Source organism: Ostrinia nubilalis, chromosome 23 (genome assembly GCF_963855985.1).
Source record: "Ostrinia nubilalis chromosome 23, ilOstNubi1.1, whole genome shotgun sequence".
NCBI lineage: Eukaryota > Metazoa > Arthropoda > Insecta > Lepidoptera > Crambidae > Ostrinia > Ostrinia nubilalis.
The window spans coordinates 7,254,329-7,271,222 of NC_087110.1; the positions used below are offsets into that span (position 1 = coordinate 7,254,329).

Consider the following 16,894-nt stretch of genomic DNA (forward strand, 5'->3'; position numbering starts at 1 on the left):
CATGCTTCATAACAAGCACAATTAATTTTAATTATTTTAGGCTTACCATTAGGCCTATAATAATTAAAATTAACTGGATATATTTTTGCGTAAGGTCGACACGCCCTTTCGCGTCCACCGTCCAGTTCACGTCCAAATGATGGATCACTCTAGAACGTAAGCTATTGCTATGATTCCCTGAATGTATGACAGGTAAACCCACATTAAAAAAATCTTATAGCATGCTACCGTTTTTGCCAAAAATAAATCCCACGTGAGCAGGTGCGCGTTTCAAGGTAAGTTTTTAATATATTTAGGTCTAGTTTTGGGATTTACCGCAGTCTCTAAGCCTTAACCATGAACCATACAATACGGATAATGATATCGGTGATTGTACTTTATTAAATGACACTTAAAATAAGGTGGATGCGAATTTACTACAATGAAATTTCCACTTTGCGTCAGAAGTGATCGCGGTCTGGTCAAACTGGGTCTAAGATATTAAAATATACAAAACAATGCATGTTGTATATTATTTAAAACGTTATTTACATGACTTATCGAACACAAAGATTTTTTTCAGTACTTAGGCCTTTTCCTGGACGCTAATACACGCTCCAAATGTAGCTTACCCTTTGTGATAGCCAATTTGCGTCCACATTATCACGACAATTTTTTAAATACAGACGTTGTAAATAATATTAAAAAGCAAACTGTGCCTAGAGAGGAGACCATATTGCAAATTGAGCCATACTATTGAAATTTAAAAAAATGAAATAAATTAAAATATAAATGTATGTTTATAATTATTAAGTCATCATCATCATCATCATCATTTCAGCCATAGGACGTCCACTGCTGAACATAGGCCTCCCCCAATGACTTCCACATCGCACGCACGCAAATTATTAAGTGTGATACCTAAATATTTTGAATACCAATTAGTAAGATTTTATGTATATTTTTTTATTTCCATGCTGTTATTAATTATTAGTGATTTTGAATGCATTTTTTTCTATATTATATTCATATTACAAAGATATTAAAACTTCTAATGGTTTAGAGCAAGTTTAATACTATACTTATAAAGACTAAAGGGAGCATAATGACAACAATTTTTCGTTCAAAATTATTACGAAAAATTGTAAATTATTTTTATTCCTCAAATCTACCAACTCACTAAATGGACGAGATCTGGCGTATCGACCCTACTTACCTCATCATTATTCCTAATTAATGTCAGTGATGTCAATAGACTATAAAAAATATTCGGAACTTAAAGTTGACCTAAAAGTTTATTATTAGATTTTTTACTTATATTCGGTTGTCAAACGAAATCTTAGTCTGTTATGAAAAAACATTAGTAGATAGTACCTACCTATTGACTAAACTTATCCTTCTACTTTCAACTTGCTATTTAAACATTAATTTAGTTTTAAACTATTGAAAATAGTAATTAAAGTAATAATTAACGCTTAAATATATTAAAAATATATTATCAGGGGTTGCTAAGTAAAAAATATTTAAAGACACTCGAAATCCTGACAATGTTATATTTTAAAAACTGCTAATGACACATATAAAAATATGATTATACGAATGTAATAGCTGGATAACTCCAAATATCCAAACTCTTGACAGTGTGCATAACTAGACAACTGCACATATCATGGATATGTTTAGTACTCAGAGGGGATCATAACTTGATAACTGTTTTTGTCAAATTAAAAACGAAAATCCATAAATGTATAAGTCGAGATATTAACAAATACATGTTCTGACATACATTGATAAATCGAAATATAAATGTTTGTACGAATAATATTAATTTGATATATCGTTATGTCAAATATTTATTGCCTAAATTAGAGATATTTACTTATGAACAAGAGCTGTATTTCAAGTATTTTTGGGTATTTCGAGTTGAGTTTTTTATACGTTTAAGCTAATAAAAAAAAAAGTGCAGGTCGAGATGTCAAGTTATTCCCGCGCGGTACGGATTTTATATGCGAACTAATCATCACTTACCTTCAAATCAGACTAAAGATCAAACCCAGGAGAAAGAGGCGGCAATAAGCCAACGGTTTCGGCATCTAACTGACTGATTTTACCATCATCGGATAACTTTTAACTGAAGAATAAAGTTTGGCACATTGACAGTTTCAGTATGGGAAATATGACAAGTTTATTCTTCAGTTAAAAGTTATCCGACGATGGTAAAATCAGCCCTAAGAGAGTTCTGGTGAGGTGAACTTACTCCAGACACAAGGATTTCTATAATTTTGTTTACCTGGAAGAAGAAACAGGAATATTGGTAATTTATACATCAAAACAATACAATTCCATTTTCCCTTTCAATACCTATAATTGCGCATCGAAGAAAATTTCCTGAGAAGCTGAAAATAAATTCTACCAAGTCTATTAATTATACACGGTTCAGAAAATTTCTGAGAATTAATGAAAACCAATTTCCCACTTGATTTTACCAATTAAAACTGTCCCTTACAATAATGTTGGGTATAACAAAGCAAGTTAATAATGGACCCAGAATTTAATGTAATAGATGTGTAACTAAATTTGCTACGATGAGTAGTTACAAGGCATGAACTAAAGCGGAATAAACATTTAGGTAGATCTACATAGGAAAATCTAATTTTGGTGGACCACCGATCTGGTGGAGGTGGTGTTAAACACGTGGATGCGTGCAGCGCCGGACCGGTCGTTGTGGAAATTTTTGGGTGAAAAAAGGCCTCCGCTTTTTCCAACAGTGGACATCCTTTAGTTCATAGAAATATCTAATTTTGGTAGATCGTCGATCTGGTGAAGGTCACAGGAAGTACCTGGATGTGGGCACCGCAGGACTGATCTAATTTTGGTAGACCGACGATCTGGTGAAAGTTGCAGAAAGCACCTGGATTCAGGCAGCGCAGGACCGTTCGTTGTGCAATCCTTGGGAGAGGCTTTGTCCAGCAGAGAGTACCTCTTTTGGTTCATAGGAATATCTAATTTTAGTGGACCAACGATCTGGTGAAGGTCACGGGAAGCATTTAGATGCAGGCAGCACAGGACCAGTCGTAGTGGGAATTCTTAGGAAGGCCTTTTTCCAGCAGTGGAGGTCCTTTGGTTTATAGGAATATCTAATTATGGTGGACCGACGATCTGGTGAAGATCACGGGAAGCACCTGGATGCGGTTGCGCTGGTTGCGAGGCCTTTACCCAGCAGTGACCTTTGACCTTTGGTAGAAACGATAGTGATAACCGCAATCTCTTATCACTAAGGCCCTCTAATTGAGCTTTTACTCTGAACATGAGTATGTTACATTAGTGTTTACGCCTAATATGATGAAGTATGTGTTAGTTAACATAATAGGGCGCGACAAATGTCATGACACCGGCGTTTCATTAATTTGTAATTCTATGGAACGTGTAATTTATTGGTATTCATTTGATGTCACAATATAACACTGTATGCCATACGATAAGCTTTTTGTTAAGAATTTTAGTACGTTTTATTATTGTTAACTTGTGTTACAAGTGAGCTTTTACCACAATTGATAGTATAGCGGCAGAGGGGTTCGAACCAGCGTTTTCATTCAGCATTGAGCTAATACTTGCATTTTTTATGCATAACAAGGCAAGTAGGTATTTGACCGCAATCGAACCTGGTGTTAAGTAAGTGTTTGACTTTTAAAACATCAAGGAAATAAGGAAAATATAAACGTCCCCATCCTCATTTAAATGCAAACTAAAATATTCTCAATGAAGTTGCTTAAACAAGTAAAAGAACTATCGATTCATTACCCGCTACTTCCATTAATGTTTCGTCGCAAACTTGTAGGGATGTGCAACAGCGTTGCCAGTTTTTTTTTTCGCCAAGTCGGGACTTTGGTACTTTTTGAGTGAAAATAGCGGGATTCTTCCGTCAGAAGCGGGACATAGTAAAAAAATCTTTATTTGACTTAAAATTACGTTTACCTGACAATAGATAGCAAAAGTAGCCATAGAAAATGTATTTTAACAAAAAAATAATAAGTAGGATTTGAAATCAGTACGGCTAGCACGAAAAACTTTCGAGTTTAAATGGTTTGCGTACCTACTCGAATGGCCATCAAAAGATTTAGTACGAAAACTACAACAGCGCCCTTGTGAACGTGTCGTAAAATGAACTTAGTGTAAGAAATGGTTGCACGAAACTTATTTTGAGAATCAAAATTGTCACGTTATCGTTTAATTCGAAGGTTGAGTATCGAATTTTATCGAATACGCAAACGATTCGAAGACGAAAGTTGTTCATGCTAGAGGTACAGATTTACTCTATCGTTAAATTCGTCTTTAGAATAAAAAAAGAAAAATCGAAATTAAAAAAGTTTTATTCTTTAGAATAATATGGCGTTTCAAACAATAGTCTGGTGAAGTGAGTGTCTCTCTCCGAAAAGCGGGACCGAGGCTGTCCCGCGCGGGACATTTAAATTTGATTTAAAAATCGGGACGTCCCGCCAAAATCGGGACGTCTGGCAACGCTGATGTGCAATATTATAATTATGAAATATCGATAAAATTATTATCAACACAATCATCCTCAATAAGCTGGTTTATTTAATTTTATGGGTTTGGAATTATTACACTTAATTGTAAGGTTCTAGAATGAAGGTGTGCAACGTTGAACTTACACCCACGAGGTGGATAGATAGATAGGTTGGAGAAAGGGATGTTCTGTAGCTAAAATGATGATGATGATGATGACGACATCAGAATGAAACATCTCCATGCTTTATGTAAGACTGCTTTTATCAAACTTTACCTACGCCCTAGACTAGACAAAAGTATGTTAAATATCGTATGTAAAATAGGTACTTTATCGACTTATAACCAATAAGTATGTTAAACGTCACATCCCTACAAACTTCTGAGATTTGCAACCGACAATACGTTAAGTGAAGTGCCGCTTTGTTTCGGCGCAGCTTCCGACTGACCTGGTTGCTTGCGCTTGTCTTAATAGGGATGGGACTTGAAGTGGTATAGGTTTTTTTTTATCCACAACGAGGAAGCTCTTGACCTGTATCTCACCTGATGGTAAGTGACGATCAGGCCGAGGGTGGAAGCGAGCTTCACCCGGAATCCTCAACCACGGAGGAACTGGCTATCTTACCTCTAACTGCCTGAACACAACAACGCTGTTAACATTGTTGTTATGGCGACAGACTTAGGTAAGATGGTGGTAGCTAGCCAGGCGGACTTAGAACAAGCCCTACCAATAACCAAACCGAACAGAAAAATCTGCCCCCACTGGGAATCGAACCCGGGACCTCTGCGTCTGAAGCAGGTGTTCATACCACTAGACCACAGAGGCGGTAGTGGCAGCAGTAGGCATAAAGCCTGGTCCGTGAGCACGTAGAATCCCGTCCAATGACCCCAAGCTACCCATCCTTATTGCTGTCGCGACTGTGCGACGGGCGCCCGCAGTGAGTGTGCGAGCGCGACAGCAACATAATTACGTGCGAGCGACAAGGATGGGCAGCTTGGGGTCATTGGTCGGGATTCTACGTGCTCACGGACCAGGCTTTAGGTAAAAATACTAAACGGTCACCTCAATTTTCTTATGGTCTCTTCTTCTTTAAATTTTCTTATAGGGTCGCCCTCCGAAGGAAGCAATTACACCTAAGCTTCCTTAGTGGTTGATGATCAAACAGCCACATTTTCTAAATTCTATTGAAAAGTCCACGTATGGCAGGACATTTTTTCAAATTAGTTTGTTCGTTTGTTTCAGCCAAATGACGTCCATTGCTGGACAAAGGTTAACGTACTGAATTATAATAATGTTGAAAATAAATGATCTCTATTAAAGTAATTTAAATGAATGGAATAAAAATCGAATTTAGCTGAAAGCGTGTTAAGCTAATCAGCCATTTCTCAAATCTTACATGTCTTATTCCCAAAAATACGCTACGAAATGTATCAAAAAAAGATTTATGTCCAAATAAAAGTAAGTCAGCAAATAAATAGACAAAAATCCAAAGACGAGATGTGAAAAAAGGCAAAATCTTTAACGAAGCCAATAAGGAAGTTGCAGTGACAAATGGGCCTGAACTACCGGTCGGCATTATTCTTAGAGAAAACGTCGCCGCCACAGTGTAGTAAGGAAGAGTAGATCTATTCTGTACAACACTTTAGAGATGAGACGTATTTACTAGAACAGATCCACACACTAGGTATTTTACAGTACTAGGCGGCACCTATTCCAATTTTTAAATACTTGATCCACCTAGTATTTTATAAATTACACGATTTCCGACCCTACCATCAAAGTAATAGAGGTTATTATTGCGTAATCCGTAGTCATGTATTACGCGCACATAGTATTTCTCGCTAAGCTTATGTGCGAACGTAGAGATTCACTCCGTCTCTGTATGACCAAACAAATTTGAGCGCGACGAAGCAAACGCACACAAACGTAGTCAAACCATATTCATCTAAATAAGAAAAAATATGTAAATATTTTTATGAAATTGATATCTTTTAAATACGCCAACTTTTAAGTTGACAGTCCTAAGCCTGTTGAAGTATGAAGGGAGGAATTATTTGTTTATACTACGGTTGTATCTTTTTAAAAAAAATTGTATTTTAAAGTCATATTACGTGGATTAGTCCGCACTAGTCGCGTCAAGTATGCTAAATTACTACGTACTAGGTGGAATAGGTATTTGGATCGAGTATTAATAAATACTAGGAATAGGTGCACCTAGTATCAAATTTACCTAGTATAACCCATCTCTACAACACTTGCTTGTTGACTATCATCATCACCATCATTTCAGCCACTGCTGAACGTAGGCCTCAACCAATGACTTCCACATCGCCCGGTTGGTAGCGGCCTGCATCCTTCCTGCTACCTTTATGAGGTCATAGGTCCACCTTGTGGCTTGTTGACTATGTTATGTTATAACGACTACGACAGTCTTTGGCATGGCAGATATGACTAGAGAAGTAAGGTGATATTATGAATATCTATCAATAAAAAAAATATGTACAATAAAAAATATCTTATCACCTGTTCACAAAGTGAAAGTGGTTGGGAATTTGGGATCATTCCTTTTGCTAGCAAACACTAGTGTCAGGAGGTGTCCTACAGAATCTATTACTTATCAAACCACATATACATTTCATTGACTCGAGATGAAATTCAAAATATTTAAATAAGTTAATTAAACCTTGTTCTATTTTCGCTCCATTGTTAGTTAAAGGGATAAGCTTTATGTATGAAATAGAAAATTTTCATGAAAATACAGTGTGAGTATTCTATATCATTCTGCTTTGTGGCATTATTCTTATACAATGAAGCGGGTCGGGCGTCTTCTAATTATTGTATATCGGCATCTTTTGATGGCGACGAGGGTTACATGGAGGAAAGTTGGATGAAATCGCAAGATTTGCACTTACTTTCAAAGAAATGTTGGCGTGTAAGGAATTAGTGCTAGCTTACTGGAATAAACAACAAAAATTCGACTGCCTCAATAATTTGATCTACAATTTAGATAATACTACACATTCCCTGATTCTCTGTGCTACACATAAATATATTTAATGGGTCTTGATAAATTTTGATATATTCAACACACATTGGTCAACAGTACATGTAACCCCTTTATTTATTTTAATGCATATTAAGGCAGGTATTCGGCCGCAATCGCACCTGGTATTAAGTGAAATACAGTCTAGGATGGTACATAATCTGCCCTGTAAGTGCCTATGTTCACTCTCGCCATGAAAAGACCCGTATTATACATATAGTGTTCAGCAAAGACAGCAAACTAGTTGCTAAATTCACGATACTTTCCCAAGTCCTTGATATTTCTATTTTGAGACGAATGAATAGGTTTATTTCTTTCTCTCTTCCTCCAAGGTACTTATTTTTTTAAGATTGTAAATTGTCCAGATAGTTGGACAAAACAACATACGTAACTTATCCACATAATTAATAAACAGATAAGTGCTGTACTATAAATACTTTAATCGCAATCCGAGTACCATTTAGCAGTCTCAAAATTACAAGAAAACGATTCGACCCCGACGGGAAACAAACCTTAATCAATGGTTCGACAGACGAATCCAGCACCACCTAGTGGCCGATACTTTAGTACAGTCGCGTGCAACTCCCTACATTCCATTTTCGATCGTATCACGTGGTGGGAGGACTAAAGATGGATTGTACTGTAATATATTGTATCCCCAAGGCCTCGTCCACACTGGGCGACAGAGAGATAAAACTGGTCGAGCCTGTAATGTCACATTACAATGCATTGGTTGTCACGTTAGGATTACAGTATGTGTGTAATGGACCGAAGATGCGGGGGAATTGTGTGGACGTGACTCCGGTGCGGACTGTTTGAATTTTTAGTGCTTTATTCGAGTGTTTGGGCAGAATATAAGAAAGGGAATGCAAAAATGAAGGCTTAAGTAAATATAGCTACTTATTACTAAGTCTGAATTGATACATTTTGTGATTAATAAGTACAGTTTTGTGCGAATGAAAGAACATTTAACGCTTCTTATATTCTTCTTCTAGTTTAATGATGGCAATTAAAATTCTGGGGATTTTGTGCCAATGTCTAATTTAACTCGAACAATAGAAAAAAGGTGTTTTAGTTCCATTGTGTTTTCTTGGATTCCGTGAAAGCATGCAAAGCGAGTTTTTCATACGACAAGTCGCTTGACACTTGATGTGTACTCAAATTAAAAATATTTCATTCAATGTTTTTATAATGTTTTCTTCACTGCACTTTAGATCGCAAAATAACACCAGATTTGTAGACTAAAGTCCATTACCTAAATAATAAACTTAAATCATTAAAACAGATCAACCTTGTTTTCCATTCAACTACCCTCCACAGAATCCGTTTTAATTTGAATCGTATCCCCACATTTCCAACATGCCAATTCCGTTCCGATCTCAATTCTCGACTGACCAATCACAGCCCGGTTCGCTAATTGGACGAATAATGCATGAGGGCGCCACGATCGCGTCAACACTCGCGTAAAATTGTGCACGCGACTGTACCGGCCTCCAGGGCGTTATCAGAGTAAATACAAATGAGTAGGTCATCTTCATAGAAACGCCCGAGCGCTTTTTATATGTGAGCGCGCCAATAAGTATGCGACGCGCTCGCACACACTGACAAAATTTAGCGTAGATTAGCGGTGAGGTGCGCTGAATTTTGTCAGTGTGTGCGTGCGCGCCGCATACGTATTGGCGCGCTCACATACAAACCGCGCTCGGTGCGTTTCTATGAAGATGACCTACTCATTTGTATTTACTCTGGCGTTATTGTATGATCCTGATTAGTTGATAGAAATGCTGGATGGTTTTTTCTTTACGGTCGCCTTTTTGACCGACTTCAAAAAGGAGTTAATGTTTCTTTTCTTCCTTTATGGCTTCGTGCGGTTTGCACATTAGCCAGTATAATGAAAGAAACTTGAACAAATAAATAAAACCACAGAATAATAATAAGTACCTACTTCCCTTCTATGATCTGAGGTAGGTACCTACTATAAAACTCATCACTATAGGCCTTATACATAAGCTCAAAGTTGCATAGCGAGCTATGGAAAGGGCTATGCTCTGTGTTTCTTTACGAGATCGAATCAGATATGAGGAGATCCGTAAACGAACTAAAGTCGCTGATTTGTTAGTAAGCTGGAGTGGCAATGGGTAGGGCACGTAGTAAGCAGAACTGAAAACCGATGGGGCCGCAAGGTTCTTGAGTGGCAGACGTGTTCCGGAAAACGCAGCGTGGTACTTCAAGCAACTTATAATGATGTCGTCGGCCTACCTTGTGGGTGTAACGACACCCACAAGGTAGGCCGACGACATCATTATAAGTAGCAGGAAGGCGCTGGACGCCGGCCGTTACCAACCGGGCAACGTGGAAAGCATTGGGGGAGGCCTATGTTCAGCAGTGGACGTCCTATGGCTGAAATGATGATGATGATGACTATAAAACTCAAATCCACAGACAGCCGTTACTAACTGATTAATCTATCAACAAACTCCTCAAACCATTGAATGGATTACACTTAAATTGGAAAGCTGACAGTGCCTTCCTTTATCTACACTCGCATCAACACGTGCCAAATAAAATTATGTAAGTGATTGTAACAATGGTAGAATGTTATCCCTCTCTTTCGCTCACAACGGCTACTCAATATGAGTGAAAGAAACAGATACATCTGATCATTCAGAAATCGTTTTTCAGAATAGACCCTTAGCTTCGAGAACACTATTGAAAAGCCTGCCAATTACCAAGTTCAATATTTTGTCAGCAAACTTTGCTTGATAGTGGCCCAGGCAGTGTCTTCAATATTCGCCTGTATCAAGGCTTTATTTTTAATTTTCCTTTGTACAGTAAACAGCTTATCTGATTGAAAATATTTGTAGTAAAATCATTCTTATTACAAGGTCTGAGGTGCCAGTTTCTAGAAAAATAAGATTTATTTAACATTTATTATTAAAAATTTTATGTATCTCACATAAAATAATTGCTTGAAATAGTATTTCATCACGCTGAAAAACAAAATAATGATTTTAGATAGTTCACCTGAGTCCACCAAGTACACAAGAGTGGCATTGTCAGTAGTCTTCATTAAACCCTCCTGCGTGCAGTTGCTCGGGCACTCAGAGCACGACATTATGTGCTTCATCGACTGGGGAACAAAACCGCACCTGCGCTCCAAGTTTAAGCCATTCAAGAATCCCCACCTGCACCTGCATCCTAAGTCTACATAATGACTATTTTGTATTTATCAGAACACTGATAAATAATAAATTGTACAGCATTCTTGTGGTGAAAGAATTTTGAAATTAATGTTTCTACTACTTTCCCGTTCGCGCTAAGTTTGCCGGTCCGTGAAATTGAAATGCGCATTCCCTCCCCCAACCGCGATTAAACGCAATTAATATGTCTTATTTTACGCAAATACACAATTTATATCAATAATAATAAATAAAAAATATTTTAAATTATAGTTTGTTATAGTTTGAGACGCTTTTCTTTGAGTGACGTCATATCGCCAGCGGCAAACTTAAAGCGAACGGATAGTAGTGATTCTGTGCTTGTTTGTTTGCAAAGCAATTAGTCAGTGCCGTTTCATTCGCTCGAGCCGGGAACCGAACTTGTAACATTAACACTTCCGAAGACGGTACCGTTACGCTCGGGTCGCTCGAGGTAACTGATCTTGTATAAAGCGAATGACACTAAGTTTCGAGTTTTGAAGGACAAAAAAGGTTTGAGTAAGGTCTGGAAGCTAGATATTTTCTATCGTGTCATGTCTTCTTCAGTTCATTTAGCATGCACGCTATTTATAATTTACCAGAGGCCAATGGAGGTTGTTTTCTATCGTAAGTGTAACCAAAGGGTGTCTTAGACTTACGAGTCGTCAGAAGCATCTGACATGCTTATGAGATAATGTCGTAATCAGGTGCTGGTCAAATGCGGGCATTAATTTTATTTTAAAGTAAACTGTAGATAAATACAATCTTACAATATTTAAACCTCGGTTTTTTATTCAGTAAACTATCATTTATCAGTTAGACTGCGTGCCTATCCGCTTTGCATATTATGCATACCTCTTCTTTTTAACCGAATTCATTTCTTTATTATAATAACTTCTCCTGCAAGAAGAACTTCTCCTCTTATCGAAAAACGCTAGCTAAAAAATTTAATTCAGCTAAAATATGTCTCAGTTTTTTCTACTTTTCACTGCCATCATCATTTCTTACAGGAAGTCCACTGCTGAACATATGCCTCCCCCAATGATTTCCATATCGCTCGGTTAAACAGTCCTGGTAAATCCACTCCCTTCATCACTCATGGCGCCCCTACCTGTCGTATCTGGTGGAATATTGGCAATAACCTCTCCTATATAATTGAGCACCCTCTGATCGTATTAAGGGATCTGTCAAGACAGCACTCGATAATCGCTGGTTCTCGGTCGTGTCTATTTAGACCAGCCTGTAAACATACCCTCTATTCCCATGGGATAAGGTGCAAAATTGTTCAGCGAGTTAACAGATTATTAAACTTGAAGATATCTGAGGGTTAAGTGCGAAGGTATTCGTATCTGATCGATTAAAAACGTTGGTTCTCATTCAATTTAGTTCTCTGTGTATTTAAGGAAGATCTATCCCTAAATAGACTAGAAAATACAATTACTTTAGGTATTGCACACCATGCAAAAATAGGAATACCTAGCAAGTCACAGGTACCTATTGTATTGTAAGTTTACTGGTTTTAACAAGCCATCTCAGAAGTTCTGGATTCGATTCCCACTGATAATGATATAGAGTCTCATCAGGCACTTTTAGAGACTCTTTCGTTAAGTCTAAAATATTTATGTGATAAATATTTGAGCCACAGGACGTCAACTGCTGAACATAGGCCTCTTATGATTTCCAAATTGGTCGGTTGGTTGATGTATTCTTCAATACCAATTGGTACCTAAAGACCATAACTTATCTAAGTAGTTAAACTAAACATTCCCATTCAAAATTAAATGCAAAACAGTAAAGTATTCGAGTACACTCAAACTATTTCCCCAGCCTGCATTCAGCTATTTTTTCCGAATCATTTTGTTAGCGAAAAGTTTTACGCCATTTTCGACTAAACAGAACGCTAACTCAATCTATTAAACAATCGGCCATGTTGTTTGCATTCAAACAGAACAAAAAGACTGTTTTCAATTCAAACAAATTACGTTCAAACAAAACGGAAAAAAGTAAACGCTTATTGGGGGTGATCAAACGATTTGAATTTTAAAGAATAAGTCGAGACAAAACAGTATGCTCACTGCAGAATTGAGATTTGAGCTTACTCAATTCTATCAGTTCGGAACTAAGTACCTATACTTGGTTTATTACGATGATACTGAATTGAGATTGAAAGATTTTTGTCTACTTGTTATTAAATTATATGATTCAACATGTTTATTTGCGATTTGAGCTTACTAAATTTTTCATCAGTTAGGGACAGTAGCTATCTTATTTCTTAATATTGGTTGATGATGATGATACTTTGATAGAACTTTAAGACTTTCAAGCCACGAGTGAACCGGTATCTTTTAGACAAGCAATAAATCGCATCTGCACTCCTCGGGTGAGATTGATATCAAGAGCGTGTTCATTCTTAACACGACAGTCATACGTATGTACGTATAGACGATGGCACGAAAAGCTAACCATGGTTCCCTTGTAGCGAAATTTTTTTCCCAAATGTTCAAAATTCTGTCCAAGATATCAAATTAAATTTCACACATACTCGTACTACAAAAAAAGTATTGGTTATGGATTTATAGTATGTGTTAGTTAATTGTTTAATTTCTAACCTTTTATGTAAATGATCTGGCTGGTCTGGTTTAGCTATGCAAAAAGCTTCTTCCCGGATTTAATTTATTTGATCAATTTTATTGAAACGCGAAGTGAAAAGAGAAAAAAAGGGAAAACCGCGGAATCCCGCAAATCCGGTTCATTCACTACCGTTAAAATGTTTTGATTAAATATTCATTTCTGTTACACACAACGTTTATTAAAATCCAGCGAAGTGCATAATTCGAAGAGATATTCTCCAATCGTTTATTTAGTAGACTACTAGTGGCCGCCCGCGACTTCGTACGCGTGGATCCCGTTTTACCCCCTTCATCTATCTTACGCGGTTTAGATTTTTTCATACAAATGTTTTTTCCCGCTAACTCCCGTTCCCGTGGGAATTTTGCAACATCCTGTTGTAACTAAGCTTTAAGTTTAGTAAGGTACCTGCATGCCAAATTTCAAGCGTCTAACTTAAGCGGTTTAGATTTTTCATACAAAAGGATTTTCCCGCTAATTCCCGTTCCCGTGGGAATTTCGGGAATTCCTTTCTTAGTGCACCTCTACGGTACCTAAGCTACGTCCCTTCCAAATTTCAAATGCCTACGTTTAGCCGTTTAGGCTGTGCGTTGATATGTCAGTCAGTCAGTCAGTCAGTTAGTTTCTCCTTTTATATTTAGTAGACTATAATTTGGTTGTAGCGTACAAATTTTCACAAAGTGATCAATCAAACCAGACGGACCAGATCAAGGCGGCAACTAAGTGCTCGGTTAGCGAAAGTACCCGAAAAGCTGCAGTCCGCGAGGAATGGCGCCGTATTACGAGGAACATCACTCTGAATCGTGATTCAAAATGATGACCACGACCACTCTGACAAGAGTGTACCGACTGAGAAGAAGAAGATCAATCAAAACGAAAACTTTAAATAAAAAAAATTTTTATGTAAGTCTGACACCATTTATGTACTAACAATGTTAACAAACTCGTGTGTCCGCCACAGATATTTCTATGTAAGACGACGCGACGCAGCGATACCGCTCCGGAGTCGCACCGCGCCGCAACGCATCGTGTGCTTTGGCTCTTACGCCCGTATTCATAAACATTACAATGACGTCTCACAGTGCGTGTGGACACACAGGGTGACACACGAACCAATCACAAAGCTCTATTCAACGCTGTGCGTTCGATTTGCTGCTTCACTAAAGCCAGCATCGTTTGTGAATACGGGCGATAGCGTCTATACAATACCAATAAAATGGCACGTACGTACGAACTTTATGCAAGTCCAGTAACTAGCATGTGTATCTCCGCCTTTAGCATAAACTTGCTAACAACGCGTTAGTTCCAAACATATCCAGTACAGAACTGACTCAAACTTCCAAGACAACTATTTAATAAATTGACCTGGGAAAACTTGGGAACGGGTCTGTGTTACCATTTCATCTAATTATCAAGCAGGGGAAGTTCAGTCAAAGTCTGTGGGCAAAAGTCCTGTATCAAGTTATGATTGCCGCGAGTGCGGAGTGCGCTGTTCTAAGAATGAGGCTACGAGATTTGTTACAAATATTAGTACCTAATATTTAATCAAGGGAAAGGCTATGCTCGGTATTTCTTTACGAGATCGAATCGAACGAGCTAAAGTCGCTGATATATCGCGACGGATTAGCAAGCTGAAGTGGCAATGGGCAGGGCACATTAGTAGGCAGAAGTGACTGAAGGTTTTAGAGTGGAGGCTACGGATCGGATAACGCAGCGTAATATGTCCACCTACAATATGGACCCACGAACTTATAAAGGTACCAGAAAGGCACTGGATGCAAGCCGCTACCAACCGGGTGATGTATAAATCATTGGGGAAGGCCTATGTTCAGCAGTGGACGTTCTGTGGCTGAAATGATGATGATGATAATATTTAATCAAGATAGTCTGGAAGATCAAGAAAGCCGACCCCGCGTAACATTTAAGGCAAAGCAGAGAGAGGAAGATGGAGTCTCAAAGATATGATCATCCTCAATAATATTACAGTGGTTGGATCGGTCAACAGATGACGATATGATTTATTTCAATGTTCTGGAATGGATGCCACGTACCGCAATGTACGCGTTAAGGTGGGTCTTTTATAGGAGTAAGTATTAAGTAATCTGTCATAAAGTTTGGTCCGCTAAATGCAGACCACTTCCAAGTCCCAACCATCCAATATGGAATTTTTTGGGACGTGTACACTCGGAGAATCATGGCTCCGTTCCGAATAATTACGTGGTATTTAGAACTCATTTTACTAAACAATATACAATATTTTTTTTTGTCTGTATTTATCTTATGTCTACATATTTTCATACTAAGAATCGCTGATGTACCTAATCTCCATTTCTCTGGCCCCAATATTATAAACTATCGTGTCTACATCTCAGTCTACGGAGAGCGCCATCACAGCTCGTTGTAGTAATGTCTTTATACGAACTACGGTTGGTTGGGTTCCACCGAACGATGGATTTATAGACGGCCCTTATTTCGGCATAATAATTAAGCAGGGTTGGGTTAATCGAATGTGATGGTGAAGGTTAACATGCAGTCGACAGCTTCAGACTATTTTCGTTGCAAAATAGCCTGTAAGACAAAGAACTGAGACGGCACTGTGTTTAGCTTATTGTGCTGTCGTCCGTACAATAAGATCATGTCACCTCAGGATTAAAAGTTATGAAATCTAAGTGGGCAGTTGACAACCTTAAACAAAAATAAGTTTCAAGGTACGAGTAGGTACAACTTCTTTGCAATACAAGCTTTCTCAAGCAAGCAAAGTCCAATTTCCTTCTACTGCGACGACACACAAGTTCAAATTTCCAAGTGCCAGTGTTGCCACATATAAAATTTATTGTTGCTATTTGAAAATAATAATAAATTGCAACACGGATTTTATTATGAATAAAGTGAACACAGGATTTTCAACACCGGATTTTTTAAAACGAATCAATCACGAGATAATTGTAATCAATTTTAATACATAAATAAATAAACAAATAAATAAACACGCATCCAATATTGCACACCAATTACATTCTATAATCATAATAATCTTATGAAATATTAAGTTATCCTTGCAGTAGTTCGATGTTGATTCTACATTAGAAAATCTGTCAGTTACTAAACCCTTTCATTTGATATGTTTGGGCAAAGATCAATAGAATGCGTAATTAGAATTCTATTGAAACGGCTCGATGATTAAAATTGATGATTCTCAAACTTTGGATTTAATTTATTGATACGTTGAACCTGAATAAGAGATGGAAATTTTAATATTTAGGTAGTTCCAAAAGAAATGGCTCGATTATTTCTATTCTTCGAAAAGGTGAACTTTGGTTCAATAACTAAATATTTGTATGAAATAGGAAAACTGTAGTTCAATATTTGTGTATGTTAAGTTTACAAGTTGCATCAACATCATCAGTAGGTCTAGACAAGTGTAACTTTTTTATCGAATCTAAAATCGAATCCGTTCAAGAAGCGATGTAACTCCATACAAAAACCGGAGCTAAGGCCTTCAGACAATACAACTTAACATTT

General features: G+C 37.5%; 1 long non-coding RNA gene across 1 annotated transcript in view; it reads left to right on the forward strand.

Annotated features, from left to right (window-relative positions):
- Positions 1-5,405: 5,405 nt before the first annotated feature.
- The window catches only part of LOC135083396 (uncharacterized), a 121,929-nt gene continuing 110,440 nt past the window's right edge, over positions 5,406-16,894 (forward strand). The window contains exon 1 of the long non-coding RNA XR_010259595.1: positions 5,406-5,545. This is a non-coding gene — a long non-coding RNA (uncharacterized LOC135083396). The remainder of the gene's footprint in view (positions 5,546-16,894) is intronic.